Raw genomic sequence first — 15,174 nt, 5'->3', positions numbered from 1 at the left:
AGTCCTGATTGGCCACCTTTTTTTTTTTTTTTTTTTTTTAACATATGAAGGTTTTCCTGTTGCTTCATCAGCAACAAAGAAGTCTGGGCCACAAACATTTCATCTGCCGCCTTTGAGCTTGCTCATCCATTTTTGCTGACTTCTTAATAGCAATGCCTTGTCCACAATCTTCCTTGTCACCTGCTGCTGCCACTGCCACTGTCTGTTTGGTGCTGGTCAGGGCTAGGGCTGGGCAGGGGAAGATAGAAGCTATCTGACCATCCACAGCTGGCCACTATCTTTGTCATGGAGTAAGGGTTAGAGACAGGAAGCAGAAGTGGAGGCAGGCTTGGTCAGTGGCTACCTCTTATACAACCAGGCAGGCAGGCTCTCATGGAAGTCTTTAGAAATGCCTATTGAGACTGAATGACTGTTGATGCTTGCATTCTTTTCTCATGAATTCAGGCTCACAACTTTTGTAGAAAATGGAGACTCCCAAGTGGTACAGTGGTAAAGGATCCACCTGCCAATGCAGGAGATGCAAGTTAGACCCCTGAGTCTGCAAGATCCTCGGAGGAGGAAATAGCAACCCACTCCAGTATTCTTGCCTGAGAAATCCCATGGACAGAGGAGCCTGGCGGGCTACAGTCCATGGGGTCACAAAGAGTCAAACACGACTGAACAACTTCACTTTGACTTTTCACTTTCATGCACTGGAGAAGGAAATGGCAACCCACTCTAGTGTTCTTGCCTGGAGAATCCCAGGGACTGAACACAGGCTCCCAGTAGGTGAATAACTGGGATGTTGCACCAAATTAAAATATTCTGTTTTTGTATTTTATGTTCGTCTCTGATCTACCTTATTTTGAGCTTTGACTTCCATAAATTAGGAATCTGAACTTCTTCTCATCCAGGAAATGTTGTCTTCATATCCAGGAAGAATGTTTTGCAGTCAATCAACTCATCATTCCATGAGTATAATAATAATGCTAATTAGCTTTTTTTTTTTTAGTAGAGGTGCTGAGTACTGTGCAAAGTATTTTTAGAGGCAGCATCTCATTTCATCTCCTTGATAACCTCTATCAAGAAGGTACTAGCCTATAATGGAAAAGAATCTAAAAAAGAATGTATATATATATGTATATATATACACACACACACACTCATACACATATATCTGAATACCTTTGCTGTACACCTGAAGCTAACACATGGTAAATGAACTATATTTCAATTAAAAAATGATTATTGAAAAAAAGAAAGTACTCATCATATTCCTCCTTTTACAAGGGAGGGAATTAGGCTTGGCAAGGTTAAGTGAAACTTGCTCAAGGTCACACAGCTGGCAAGTGGTCTTGTAAGGACTCAAGGACAGGCCTCTGTGATTCCAAGACAAATGCAGTCTAGTATTTGTCACCATTGCATGAGATAAACCTGTTCCTGCCCTCCACTCTCTTCCTCAGGATTTTCAATCTTTGCATAAATTCAGGGTGTCTTTATCATTCATTTGAACCATGTGTCACTTGTTTAGCCTCTATTGAATAGAAGTTCTCAGTCAGAAGTTGGTAAATTGGCCCATGAGTCAAAGACAGCCCATCGTCAATTTTTTTGTATAACCTGTGAGCTAAGAATGATTTTCACATTTTTAATGACACGTGATAATGACATATGATTAAAATTTCAGTGTCTGTAAATAAAGTTTTATTGACATACACACCCCAGCTCATTTCCATGCTCATACGTCTATGGCACAAAGCAGAATCAAATAGTAGTGACAGGGACAACACAGAGTGCAAAGCCTGAAATATTACTCTCTGGTCCTTCACAGAAAATGTTTGCCAACCTCTATTCTGAGCTGTACGTCTAGGGAATTTACATATGCTGGTGTGAGCATTCCTGAAGCCCTGGACAGAATGCTGAAAACGTTTTGTCTGCATCTGCAATTGGCTTGTGTGTTTTTGGAGGCTTTCCAGTCACTTAACAAGTCTGATTCATTCTGGTGACCTGGGTAGAGTCCTGGGCTGGAATACATTCTTACTTTGTAATTCAGGAGATCAAGTACCCCAAGGTCACCGGCTGTCACACACCTATGGACTCCTCTATCCAGAGTTTACACTGCTGACAAGGAATGACCTAGATGTTTTTACTAGGATGGGGTACAGGTTGTTAGGTGTTTTGCCATGCGTCTCACTGTGATTCCTCACCAGGGGAACAGTACCGATTCCCCTCACTGGGTTCCCTCCTCTCCATGATTGCTCCCTTCTTGTTTTAATTATTCCAACTTCATTTTGCCTTCTTCTTTGCTTCATTTTGAAAGAGTCCCAACTGCTTTTCTTGCCAGTTCTCTACTTACTTTTCCCAGGGCTCAAAAATGATCCTTGAGGATGATGTCATGTCCATGTTTATCTTTCCTCTCTAGCATGACATTGATTAAATATGTATATTTTAATTGGTGAGCCGCCTTCTCAGGGTGTTGATCATTGTAAGGACCATGGCCAGTTTCAGCCTCAGTTAACCTGAGTCGATTTGTACAATAGCCATGGAATGTTTTGGCTTCTACTGCAGCAGGAGTGGCTCATATAAGTTGTATAGGCTTTTCAGAAACTGCATAATTTCATGCAGAAATTATGCGAACCAGATGGTACCCTTTTGAGTTGCCAGACACGCATATTTTAAAGAAATATGGTGTATCTATTCTCCTTGGTACGTTTAGGTGGAGGTTCTTTGGGAATGGAAATCAGCTGAAATTGCCATAATTGAAAAATTCTTGGAAGCTTGTCATCAAAATAAGGACTGTAATTTCAGAAGACTGGCATAGATTGTTAAAGAATGAATATTATTGGATTTATTTAATTTACTTCTCCAAGGACAAAAAGCACTATGGACAGCATGACATGTTCTTTTTTTGATAAGGCTATTGATTTGCTCACTGAGGTCTCTTGAGGGTATTTGGGGCAGTGAGAAAAGGTGGGTGTGAGGCAGGGGGAATGCATGGGTCCGTAGGAGGAACAGAGAAGGAGGGCCAAGCCATTTAACCGGAAGCTATTGGGATGGGGTCATGTCTCTCTGAGAAGGCAAGACCCAGGACAATTTGTAGGTTAAGGAAGGGGTAGAGCCTTGGGTGAAGGCACGCTTGGTGCCTCAGAAGGTAAAGAATCTGCCTGCAGTGTAGGAGACACAGGTTCGATCCCTGGGTCAGAAAGATCCCCCGGAGAAGGGAATGGCTATCCACTCCAATATTCTTGCCTGGAGAATTCCATGGATGAAAGAGCCTAGCAGGCTAGAGTCCATGGGGTCACAAACAGTCAGACATGTCTGAGCGTGCATGCACATGGGGTTAACTACTGTTACCTCCGTGTCTCCATCCCTTTCTCCACTTTCATCTGGTTTGCGTTTCCAGGGTATTTCCTGCTTCTTGTGTTGGGGGTGAACTTCTCCCTAGTCCCCAGTAGTAGCTGACAGCCTAGGTACAACTTGATGTGTTTGCAAACAGTATCTTTCTTCCTATTTAACTAGAAACACAAGCGTCCTTTCATACTGAATGGTCCAATAACCCTGGGGTACAGCAGTTTTAGACTTCAATCTGCCTCTGCTTTGTGATCTTGGGAGAATCACTGAACCCATCTGGGCCTCCACTTTGATGGAAAATGAAGAGGCTGAACCAATGCGTCCTTTCCAGGTTAAATCAAGAAGGGGAATTAAGCCTATTGAGCAGTTTGTACCTGTTGTCATAGGGGCTTCCCAGGTGGCACAGTGGTAAAGAATTTCCCTGCCTACACAGGAGACGTTGAGTTTGATCCCTGGGTCTGAAAGATCTCCTGGAGAAGGAAATGACAACCCATTCCAGTATTCTTGTCCGGGAAATCCCATGGACAGAGGAGCCTGGCAGGCTACAGTCCATGGTATCACAAAGAACTGGACTCAGTTAAGCACAATCTTTTGATGTTCTGACTACCTGCTCTTTGTTGCCAAACTTTTATTTAATCTGGCTCCTCCCCTCGCCTCCTTTGAGCAGTTCTCTTAGGCTTATTTGAGATGCTGCCTCTCAGGCTTAAGTCCTAAAAATTCCCACTGAATGAAACATAACTCTTCACTTTTAGGTTGTAAATATTTTTTAAGTCCACAGTAGCCAAGTCAGACAGAAGTGTGGGTAACCTGGAGACTCCATACTTGTGCCTGGTATCTGAAGTCTGGGCAGTCTTGTGGGATGGAGTCTTGAAACCTGTGGAGTCTGATGCCAGCTTTGGGTAATCAGTGTCAGAACTGAATTGTAAGACACTCAGTTGGTATTGGAGAATTAGGGAATTGGTTGTTGGGTGGAAAGAAAAACCCATACATCTGATGTCAGGGTGTTTTGAGTATAAATGGATCCTTGTCTCTGATACTTGTGTAAGAAGATACACAGGCTGGAACATTGTGAATCTGGGTTGACGTTGAAAGAATTGGCATCACAGGGGAGAGAAAGAGAACTCCTTCCCAGGAAGCTTGGTGCCCTTCCTGAGCTCACAGGGTCAGGTCATATGTTTTTTTTATTGAGTGAATTGACGACAGGGACTCTGATCTGGAGAAAGTTTGATGGAGGCAAGTGGAAGTGACCTTGGATAATTGAACGGCAATGAGCTTCTTTACCAAACATCAATGGCTGAAGATTTTCAACTTGTCAGTACTGTGTGAAGCATTTCTTTGGGCTAGAACCTTCTCTGGATTTAATTTTAGCATTTCTTCAAGAGTCTTAACCTGTTTCTTGAGCATGCATTCTTGCAATAGGGCAGACTTTTGTGAAGTGGTATGGGTAAGATTTACAGGATCTGAACATCTCTTCGCTTTGGAATGTGTTGAAGCTTAAAGTGTAAGCGAATTCAGAGCCAGAGAGATACATGTGGTGCATGCACTGTTGTGGTATGGAAGTTGGTTTCAAAAGGAGGTTGGTATTTGAAATGTGCTCTGAAGAGTGGGAGAATAAATGACATTTTAGGGTGTATACTCTGAGTCACAAGCAAACCCTGCTTGAAAATTTCGAGCAAGACCTTTGGATGACACAGAGCTTGGCTTGTCTACTTCATATTTGCTGAGCTTCCATAATGTTTGGAAGAAGTTAGCCTGCTTGGGAATATGTTGAATTAAGGAATATTAGCCAACCAATGAAAGAGGAGAAAAGCTGGCTTAAAGCTAGACAAATCTTCCATTATTAGAGGCCCTTACTTCCTGATGTGATGCATTGGAAGGTCATGGCATCACCCATAGGGCTTCCCAAGTGGCTCAGTGGTAAAAATCTGCCTGCCAATGCATTGACACTGGTTTGATCCCTGGGTTGGGAAGATCCCTTGGAGGAGGCAATGGCAACTTACTCCAGTATTCTTGCCTGGGAAATCCCATGGACAGAGGAGCCTGGCAGGTTACAGCCCCTTGGTTCGCAAAGAGTCGGACAAGATTTAGCACGCATGACTGAGTGCACATGCATGGCATCACCTATAGGCGAAATCTTGTAGATTCATTTGTAAATCCAGTAATATTGGTGTTAAAAATGAAAAGCACTCATTTCACTTGCTCTTTGAATAGTTTTATAAATTTAACCAATGAAATCTCACAAACAATACCATTTATACATTCTGTTAATTTCTCTTAAATACTTCACAGTTACAGGTTCAATATATATGATTCTCATAAGGCTTAAAAAGTAGGTGAAGTATATGCATATAGAAATGCCTGTAAAGTCATTACTGTCATTATACCTTATTACAATAATTATATTCAATACAGGGGCTTATTTCTTTATCCCATACCCCAAATAAGGGACTGTGGCCACCTGTAGTCCCCTGCAAAACATTGATAACCAAAATGTAGTCAAGCTCCATGGAACTGGTTAGAGTTTGGGACCTGGACTCAGAATGTGGGTCCTTCCTCCAGAATCACGCAATGTGAGCTTGCATCTGTTCCGAGGCCCCCTCGCTGGTATCAAGTGGTCAACAGGACTTCCCTACTTATTCCTTTCAGTGGGATCCTGTCCAATTTATAGGTCAATTTTTCAGCAGACTGGCACCTTTTCCTGAAAGAACACATCCTGCAGAATATCAAGGACTTGCTAGGCTCCTGGATTCTGTTTCCATTTTCCAGGACTTTATCCAGATCTCCTCATTTGGTCCCCAGGCCCTGTTGTTTTGTATTTGTTCTTTTTCAGTCCCTCAGTCATGTCCGACTCTTTGCGACCCCATGGACTGCAGCATGCCAGGCTTCCCTGCCTTCATCATCTCCCAGGTTTGCTCAAACTTGTGTCCATTGAGTCGATGATGCCATCCAACCATCTCATCCTCTGTTGTCCCCTTGTCCTCCTGCTTTCATTCTTTCCCAGCATCGGGGTCTTTTCCAGTGAGTTGGTTTTTCGCATCAGGTGGCCAAAGTATTGGAGCTTCATAATGGTTTTTTATTTGTTTGCTTCTTAAAACCCTATATATAGTGATGGGATTTCATATACCTGACTCAGGTCCCAGTACAACTAGTTAAAACACTAGTAATCATTTACTCAAGCTTCCCTGGTGGCTCATTGGTAAAGAACTCACCAGCCAATGCAGGAGACACGGGGTTCAATTCCTGGGTTGGGAAGATCCCCTGGAGAAGGAAATGGCAACCCACTCCAGTATTCTTGCCTGGAGAATCCCATGAACAGAGGAGGCTGGGGGTCAGTCCATGGGGTTACAAAGAGTCAGACATGACTGAACTTGAGTGCAGTCATTTACTTGGGGTTATAATCAGTACAGTTCTCACTGTTTACCATTCTGTGGTCATTTTATTGACTATTAATCATGGAGTCTCCAGGCCAGAAGGAGAGTCTAGCACTCCAGCTAGGCACTCAGTAAATGTTTGTTTAGTGAGTGACGCATGTTTCCTTGAGTAGATTTGGATCTCTGTGAGGACTGGAATTGTCTTACTGTTTTGCTGGGACTTAGCACAGAGGGGGAACAGGATCCTGGTAGTCACTCATTACATACGTATGAATGAATGAATGGGGCAGACATTGCTGATTGTGATCACGGAGTACCTTAAAGCAATTGCACAGAGCTTTAATTCTTGAAAGGTTCTATACTGAACCCAAACATGGAGCATCTCATGAGATTCTCTCCCTGCTTCTTCCGTTTGAGTCTCTCCACCAGCAAAAAGATAATGACTTGCTGAAGGCTTGGATGTAGAGCACTTTTTATCAAGAAGCTTTTTAAAAATTGTTATGTAACTGTTTTTTTAGACATAACGTTATTGCATACTTAGAAGACTACAGTACAGTCTAAACATAAGGAAAAATCTTTCAGTTTTAGATTTGTAAAGAACATCATAAAAGTACTTTTTGCTCCAATATTTTTGTCTCCTGTTGACTTACACATTTTTTAAAAAAAATTCACTTTGCTTATCATGGTCCTGTTTAATGGGAAGGAAAAGGTAGAATTCAGACTGGGGTTATTGATACCACAAGGAGAACAGACATTTAAAGGTCGATTTATTATTTTCTTGTTAGGATGTAAGATCTTAGTTAAATATGAGAACCTATCTTGCATTTAAGACTTATTAGCCTCTTTTCAGACAGTTTGTAGGAAAGGAAAGAAATTTGATGATTCATTAGAAATAGGTACTTTATAAATCATGTTAACTGCAGTAGTTTCATTTTCAGACAAGTTATATAGAGATCAGATTAATCTCCAGGAATAATACAAACTTCTGATCTGAAGAATGACTTATAGGCATCTGAAGATGTGGCTTTGGTTTTAGACTGTGATAACTGCATGTCTAAATTACAGCCTTCTCTCTGAGGGTCTAGTTTTGTTGTTGTTGTTTAGCTGCTCAGTTGTGTCTGACACTTTTGTGATCCCATGGACTGTAGCCCACCAGGCTTCTCTGTCCCTGGGATTTCCAGACAAGAATACTGGGTGGGTTGCCATTTCCTCCTATAGGGGATCTTCCTGACCCAGGAATTGAACCCTAGTCTCCTGCTTGGCAGACAGATTCTTTATTGCTGAGCCACCAGGGAAGCCCCAAGGGTCTAGTTGCTGCTGCTGCTGCTAAGTCGATTCAGTCGTGTCTGACTCTGTGCGACCCCATAGACGGCAGCCCACCAGGCTCCCCCATCCCTGGGATCCTCCAGGCAAGAACACTGGAGTGGGTTGCCATTGCCTTCTCCAATGCATGAAAGTGAAAAGTCAAAGTGAAGTCGCCCAGTTGTGTCCAACTATTAGCGACCACATGGACTGCAGCCTACCAGGCTCCTCCGTCCATGGGATTTTCTAGGCAAGAGTACTGGAGTGCGGTGCCATTGCCTTCTCTGAAGGGTCTAGTTAGTGTTCAGGAATTACCTTCTCCCCGGGAGGATGCATTTTCTTCACAGGTGTGGTAGATAAAGAGATCAAAGGTGTGAATCATTCACAGGGCTTGGTAATCACAATAGAAGCTTTTTGCACCTTTCTTGGGCTGCCTCAGAGCTCCAGCAGTTCTGGTACACAGTGTAAGTGATATCTGTAGCAATTGTCACGTTTCACGGCTGCTGCACTTAACTGCGGCTACTTCCAGATTCAGTTTCGTATTGCGCCCAGTTCTCAGCACACCTGTCTCCCATTACTATTCAGGAATAGGGCTTCACATCTTACGTGGTGTTTGTGTTTTACTGATTTCTAAGAACCTCTTCATACAGTTTACATCCTCACCAACACTTGGTATTGCCAATACTTTGGTATGTAAGTAGGGATAACACATTGGTGTTTTACTTTATGTTTTCTTGGAGACCAAGAGGCTGAACATTTTTATTTATTCATTGGCCATTTGAATTTCCCTTTTAGTAACGTGCCTGTTCAGGTACTTTGTCCATTTAAAAGGAGGCAGTGAGAAGGCATCTCTCTACACCCAACTGTGAGCTTCTGGAACACTGCCTCTTGTTCACTGTTATAGTCCCACATTCAACAAGGCCACACTCAGCTGTGATGCTCAATACATATTTGTGGAAGGATAGAAGGGAGGACCTCCAGAAAGAGGGAGGAAGAGAAAAGAGAAAGCCAACTGTGTATCTTCTTTGAGCCCAGGAGTGGGACTTCAAGGAATCAGACTTGGTAACCCCTAAATCTTGGACTTCTAGACTCCAGAACTGTGAGAAAATAAATTTCTGTTGTTTAAAAAAAATAAATAAATAAAGTAGTTTTCTTTTTCTTATTTCTGGTGGTTTTAAAATACATTCTGAGTACTGGCCTTTGCTGTTACACATTGTGCACGTGTATTCTCCTACTCTCTGGCTTGTCTTTTCACTCTCTGATGACTGAATGGTATCTTTGGACAAAATGAAATTGTTTGCTTTAATGTAATAAAATTTACTTATTTACTTACGATAGTGAGTTTTTATTAATCCTTCTTATCATAGCTTCTGATTTGAAATCATACTTAGAAAGGCTTCCAACTGAGATTACACCAATGTTCACCTACCTATGGTGGCTTTATTTATACGGTTTCATTTTTAAAATATTTATCTATTTATTTGGCTGTGCCAGGTCTTGATTGTGGCATGTAGGATCTAGTTCCCTGACCAGGGATCAAACACAGGCCCCCTGCACTGGCAACAGGGAGTCTTAGCCACTGGACCATGAAGAAAGGCCCCCATTTTTAAAATACTTGAACTGTGAATTCACCAGAAAAATTTTTTTGAAGCTATAAAGAATTTGCCTGCAATGTGAGAGACGTGGGTTCGATCCCTCCAGTATTGGCAATGTGCTCCAGTATTGGCAATGTGCTCCAGTATTCTTGCCTGGAGAATCCTCACGGACAGAGGAGCCTGGCAGGCTACATTCCATGGGATCTCAAAGAGTCGGACACAACTGAGCAATTAAGCATGACACAGCACATAGTTATAGCAATGCTTTTTCCCCCTCAATGTCATTAATATGGTTAACTGTTGCTGTTTAGTTGCTCAGTCGTGCTCAACTCTTTGTGACCCTATGGACTGTAGCCTGCCAGACTCCTCTGTCCATGGGATTTCCCAGGCAAGAATACTGGAGTGGGTTGCCATTTCCTCATCCATAATGTGGTTAGTGAGTTTACTAAATAATTTGGCCTCTTCCTATTGATCTTAAATGCCACCTGCCATCTGTACAAATCAGATCCTACATATTTGGCTCTATTTCTAAACCTTTTATTCTGATGGTTGCTCTTTCTATGGATTTGGGCACTTTCTGTTTTTTTCTTTTTGCATTTTTATTTCCAAGACGAGTTTTAGGATCTATTTATCAGTTTTATCAAAATATTGCCGTTAAGAATTGTTGGGAGTGTGTTATATAATTACCTGTGGAAAAACAGCTTGTTTGGGATTTTTGAATCCTCCCACTTAAAAATTTACCATGTCTTGCCATTTTACTTTTGAATTCTTTTATGTCCCTCAGTAACAATTTTGTAGGCTTTATTTCAATATAGGTCTAACAAATTCTTCTTAAGTACTCGAAGTACTTAATGTTTTTTGTTGCTGGCATGAATTGGCTCTTTTCTTCTGTGTGTTTTTTAATGTGTGACTTTTCAAACCCCTTCTCCTTCAGAGATCAAAGGCTTCTAGGAGTGGCTGAGAAGCTGGGGGGCATCACAGCTCTGTCTTCCTTGTTTACTGTCATAGGTTCTATTTATATAAACCATTCTTCTGCTTAAAAATATGTAATTTTCCTAGCTGGTTATTATCAAGATTTGAAAATTCATTTTTGTGTGTACTTATTTTTAGCTAATGACCTTTACTGATATCTTTCGTTGGTTTTAATTTATTTGCAGTGATTCATCTTGGATCTTTCCAAGAAATCATTTGTTCATTTGAAACATATTTATCGAGTACATACTATGTACCAGACACTTTTCTAGGTGCTTGGGATGTGTTTGTATAAAAAACCAACAAGTATATTACGTGGTAGGTTCAAAAGTCATAAGGCCTTGGGAGAAAAAGAAAATGTAGAACAAAGGGAAGATGGATTGGGACTTCCCTGATGGTCCAGTGGTTAAGAATCTGCCTTGCAATGCAGAGGACCTGGGTTTGATCCCTAGTCAGAGAACTAAGATCCCATATACTGGGGAGTACCTACTGAGCTCAAGTGCCCCAACTGGAGAGTCTGTGCATCTAAACCAAAGATCCTGCATGACCCAGTGAAGATCCTGCCATCAAAACTAAGACCCAATGTGGCTAAATAAATAAATAACTTTTTAAAGAAGGGAGGATGGGTTGGGGCAATACAGGTAGGCATGGGGGCAGTTGCAGTTTTAAATAGGATGGTCTATGTATATCTCATTGAGAAGGTGACATTTAAGCAAATATTGGAGGTAAAGAAGGTGGCTGTGCAGATATCTGCTAGAAATGTGTGCTCGGCAGAGGGGACAGCCTGTGCAAAGGCCCAGGGGCAGGAGACTGGTTGGAGCAGAATGAGCAATGGAGAGAGGGATGGTCAGGGAGGATGAGAGACTGTTCCTGTGCGGCCTTGCTGCAAAGACTTTGGCATTTATGTTGAGTGGAAAGAGAAGCCATTGCAGGGTTCTGGAATATTGAGGGGCTGAGGTGGACTTAAATTTTAACAAGATCATTCTGGTTGTTCCTTTGAGAATAAGACCTAAGAGGGGCAGAGGTGGGAACAGGAGACAGGCTGTCACAAAGTCGCCTCCCCTAGGATCTTACTGGGAATTAAACACTTGGTGAGGATTTATGGGTGTGTCCTAGGTGGCTCAGATGGTAGAGAATCCGCCTGCCAAGAAGGAGCTGTGGGTTCAATCCCTGGGTCAGGGAGGTCCCCTGGAGCAGGAAATGGCAACCCACTCCAGTGTTCTTGCCTGGACAATTCCATAAGGAAGCGTATCAGGCTACAGTCCTTGGGATTGCAGAGTCACACACAACTTAGAATGCACACATGAGCCTTTATGGAATTAATATTTTAAAATATACATTGAGTAGTTTTACATTGAAGTTTTAAATAGGATGGTCAGTGTACATCTCATTGTGAAGGTGACATTTAAGCAAATACTTGGAGGTGAGGAAGGTGGCTGTGCAGATATCTGCTGGAAACATGTGCTCGGCAGAGGGGACAGCCTGTGCAAAGGCCCAGGGGTAGGAGCCTGTCTGAGTACCAGGGCAAGAGAGTATGATTTTTAAAAGAACCACACATTTAAGAAATTTTTCTTGGAAAAGGATGAGACTTAAAGGTGAGGCAGTGGAGCTGTCTATGGAGCAGGCCATTTTGCTCAAGCCTTGTCTTAGGTGAAGAATACAGGATAACATAGGTTGGCCTGCTTTGGAGTTGAAGATTGGGGTGGCACGCCCTGCATCTACTAAGATCAGAACCCAAGGATATTGTTGTTGGAATAAAGTCCCTCCCATGCACACTGCTGAAGGCTGGGGGACAGCAAGGACTATCATGATGATATTCATGTTTTGCTTCCAAATGATCATTGTGGATTCTAGTTTTATTTTTTTTTTTAATATTTATTTATTTTTGGCTGCACTGCATCTTTATTGCTATCAGAGGGCTTTCTCTAGTTACTGCGAGCCAGGGCTTCTCTTGTTGTGGAACGTGGGCTCTAGAGCATGGGCGTGGTAGTTGTGGTGCATGGGCTTAGTTGGTCCATGGCATATGGGATCTTCCTGGGCCAGGTATCCAACCCGGGTCTCCTGCACTGGCAGGCAGATTATTACCTATTGTACCACCAGGGAAGTCTGGATTCTAGTTTTAAATTAGTTTATATTTTCTGCTGTCTCATTTCTTCCTAGCTATTCACCCAGGAGATCAGGACTTCTCGGTAATTTGTTGCTCAAATGTGGGAGAAATGAATTTTGCTTTTAAGACTTCATGTTTCAAATCCAGTTTTATTGCTGTGATAAGTGTCAGTTCCTGTTAATAGGTTGGTCAGGGTTGGATCTTCTTTAACTTAAGAACTATACTTATACTCTTTTTTAAAAAAAGGATTTCTTGATGTGGACCATTTTTAAAGTCTTTATTGAATTTGTTATAGTATTGCTTCTGTTTTATGTTTTGGCTTTTGGCTGCAAGGCATGTAGAATCTTAGCTCCCTGACTAGGGATTGAAACCCCAACCCCTGCATTGGAAGGTGGAATCTTAATCACTGGACTGCCAGGGAAGTCCCTCTATTTACAGTCTTAAGAAGACAGTTTAAACTTTTGGAGACTAAAGAGCAAAGTTCGTTAAAGAATGTGCTATTTTTATAATGCTTCTGTAATTATCCTGAAGTATGAAGAATTCAGGGATTTAACCCTAGAATAAGTAGAAACTATCTTTTGAGAATTGATGCTTTCAAACTGTGGCACTGGAGAAGACTCTTGAGAGTCCCTTGGACTGCAAGGAGATCAAACCAGTCAATCCTAAAGGAAATCAACCCTGAATATTCATTGGAAGGACTGTTGCTGAAGCTGAAACTCCAATACTTTGGCCACCTGATGTGAAGAGACAAGTCATTGGAAAAGCCCCTGATGCTGGGAAAGATTGAGTGCAGGAGGAGAAGAGGGCGACAGGATGAGATGGTTGGATGGCATCACTGACTCAATAGACCTGAGTTTGAACAAACTCTGACAGAGAGTGAAGAACAGGAAAGCCTAATGTGCTATAGTCCATGGGGTTGCAAAGAGTCGGATATGACTTAGTGACTGAACAGCAACAATCCTTTGCTGTCTCAGTGAGTTTGCAATCATTTGCTGGGAGATTCTTCCCTGGGCCCCACCTCCAACCCCCAGCCTCACAAAACCTATTTAAAATTATACCCTTGGAAAAAATTTAACCAACAGCTGTTCAAAAATAGTTGGTGTGGAGGTTCATGTTTCTTTTGTTTGGTCCTTTCACTCTGGGCCCACACACCTTCGCCACCCTTGTGGAGCACGTCCAGTGCTAGGTTAGCAGTGAACGCATTAATGTATGGTTTGCTCATCAACGCTTGTGTTGCAGGAGAAATAGAAGAGAGTGTCGTGGAGGGCTTAAGTATTTTTTTTCTTATTTGGTAATACAAAGTGCTTTTTGTTATTAATGCATGTGCAATCAGACAACCTCATCCAGAATGCACAGTGGTTCTGTAATATGGCTCTGCCTGGTGCAAAATACCTCATTTTGTATAGAAATGCAGAGTTGCTTCATGTAGATAGAACAGAAAGAATCTTTGCTTTATTCACATATGAATAAAACGTCTTTGTTCACGGAAAAAGAAAAGTGCCTCTTATTGTTTAGAAGCTGTGTGCATTTTAAATTAAGCTGATAACGCACTATATTATATCTTTCAGGGAAAAAACATCGCTTTGCTTTAGACAAATCTGGGCCCTGATGCCTTATCTGCCTTATCTGGTGGCCTAAGTGATTTTTTGCAGTTTGGTTATTATGTAAAAGACATCATGTCTGCCTCAGTCATCTGTGAATTGCTTTCACAAATTTTTATAATTTTAACCTAAACATTTTTTTTCTTGGCATATAGTATTTATATTCTCTTGTACCACATAGGGTTTGAAACAGTTTACAAGAAATTTTAGAAGTAAAATGTGAAAAAGAATAATTGTGACCAGGGAAAATATAAATACATTGTTGTAAAGTCAAAGCTTGTGAAGGTCTGTGGGAATATGCATGTATGCTAAGTTGTTTCAGTCGTGTCCAACTCTTTGTGACTCTATGAACTATAGTGCTCCAGGCTCCTCTGTCCATGGGGGTTCTTCAGGCAAGAATACTGGAGTGGGTGGGTTGCTATGCCCTCCTCCAGGGGATCTTCCTAACCCAGGGATCAAACCCAAGTCTTTTATGTCTCCTGCACTGGCAGGTAGGTTCTTACCGTCAGCTGGGAAGCCCCCTATGGGAATATACGTTCATGTAAATACACATGTGAGAAGGTCCATGGAGTTGCTATTATTGGTCCTCACATTTGTTGTTGAGCTTCCTGGCAGCCAAAGTGAAAAGAGGGGAGCAGCCAGTTAACGCTTTCTCTGGGGCTCTGGGAAGGGTCACTTAGAGCATGTTCACCAGAAAGCAGGAGTATGGGAGTGAGGCTTGCCCTCTGTCTCCCTGATGCTTTCCTGGTGACTCAGATGGTACAGAATCTGCCCACAGTGCGGGAGACCCAGGTTTGATTCCTGGGTTGGGAAGATCCCTTGGAGATGGGAGTGGCTACTGACTCCAGTATTTTTGCTGGTGAATTCCATGGATTGAGGAGCCTGGTGGGCTACAGTCC

General features: G+C 42.1%; 1 protein-coding gene across 12 annotated transcripts in view; it reads left to right on the top strand.

Annotated features, from left to right (window-relative positions):
• SH3GL3 (SH3 domain containing GRB2 like 3, endophilin A3) overlaps window positions 1-15,174 on the top strand; it is a 117,002-nt gene that overhangs the window by 15,427 nt on the left and 86,401 nt on the right. The window lies entirely within an intron of this gene.

This window comes from Bos indicus, chromosome 21 (genome assembly GCF_029378745.1).
Source record: "Bos indicus isolate NIAB-ARS_2022 breed Sahiwal x Tharparkar chromosome 21, NIAB-ARS_B.indTharparkar_mat_pri_1.0, whole genome shotgun sequence".
Taxonomy (NCBI): domain Eukaryota; kingdom Metazoa; phylum Chordata; class Mammalia; order Artiodactyla; family Bovidae; genus Bos; species Bos indicus.
This window is presented reverse-complemented; position numbering and strand designations above follow the sequence as displayed.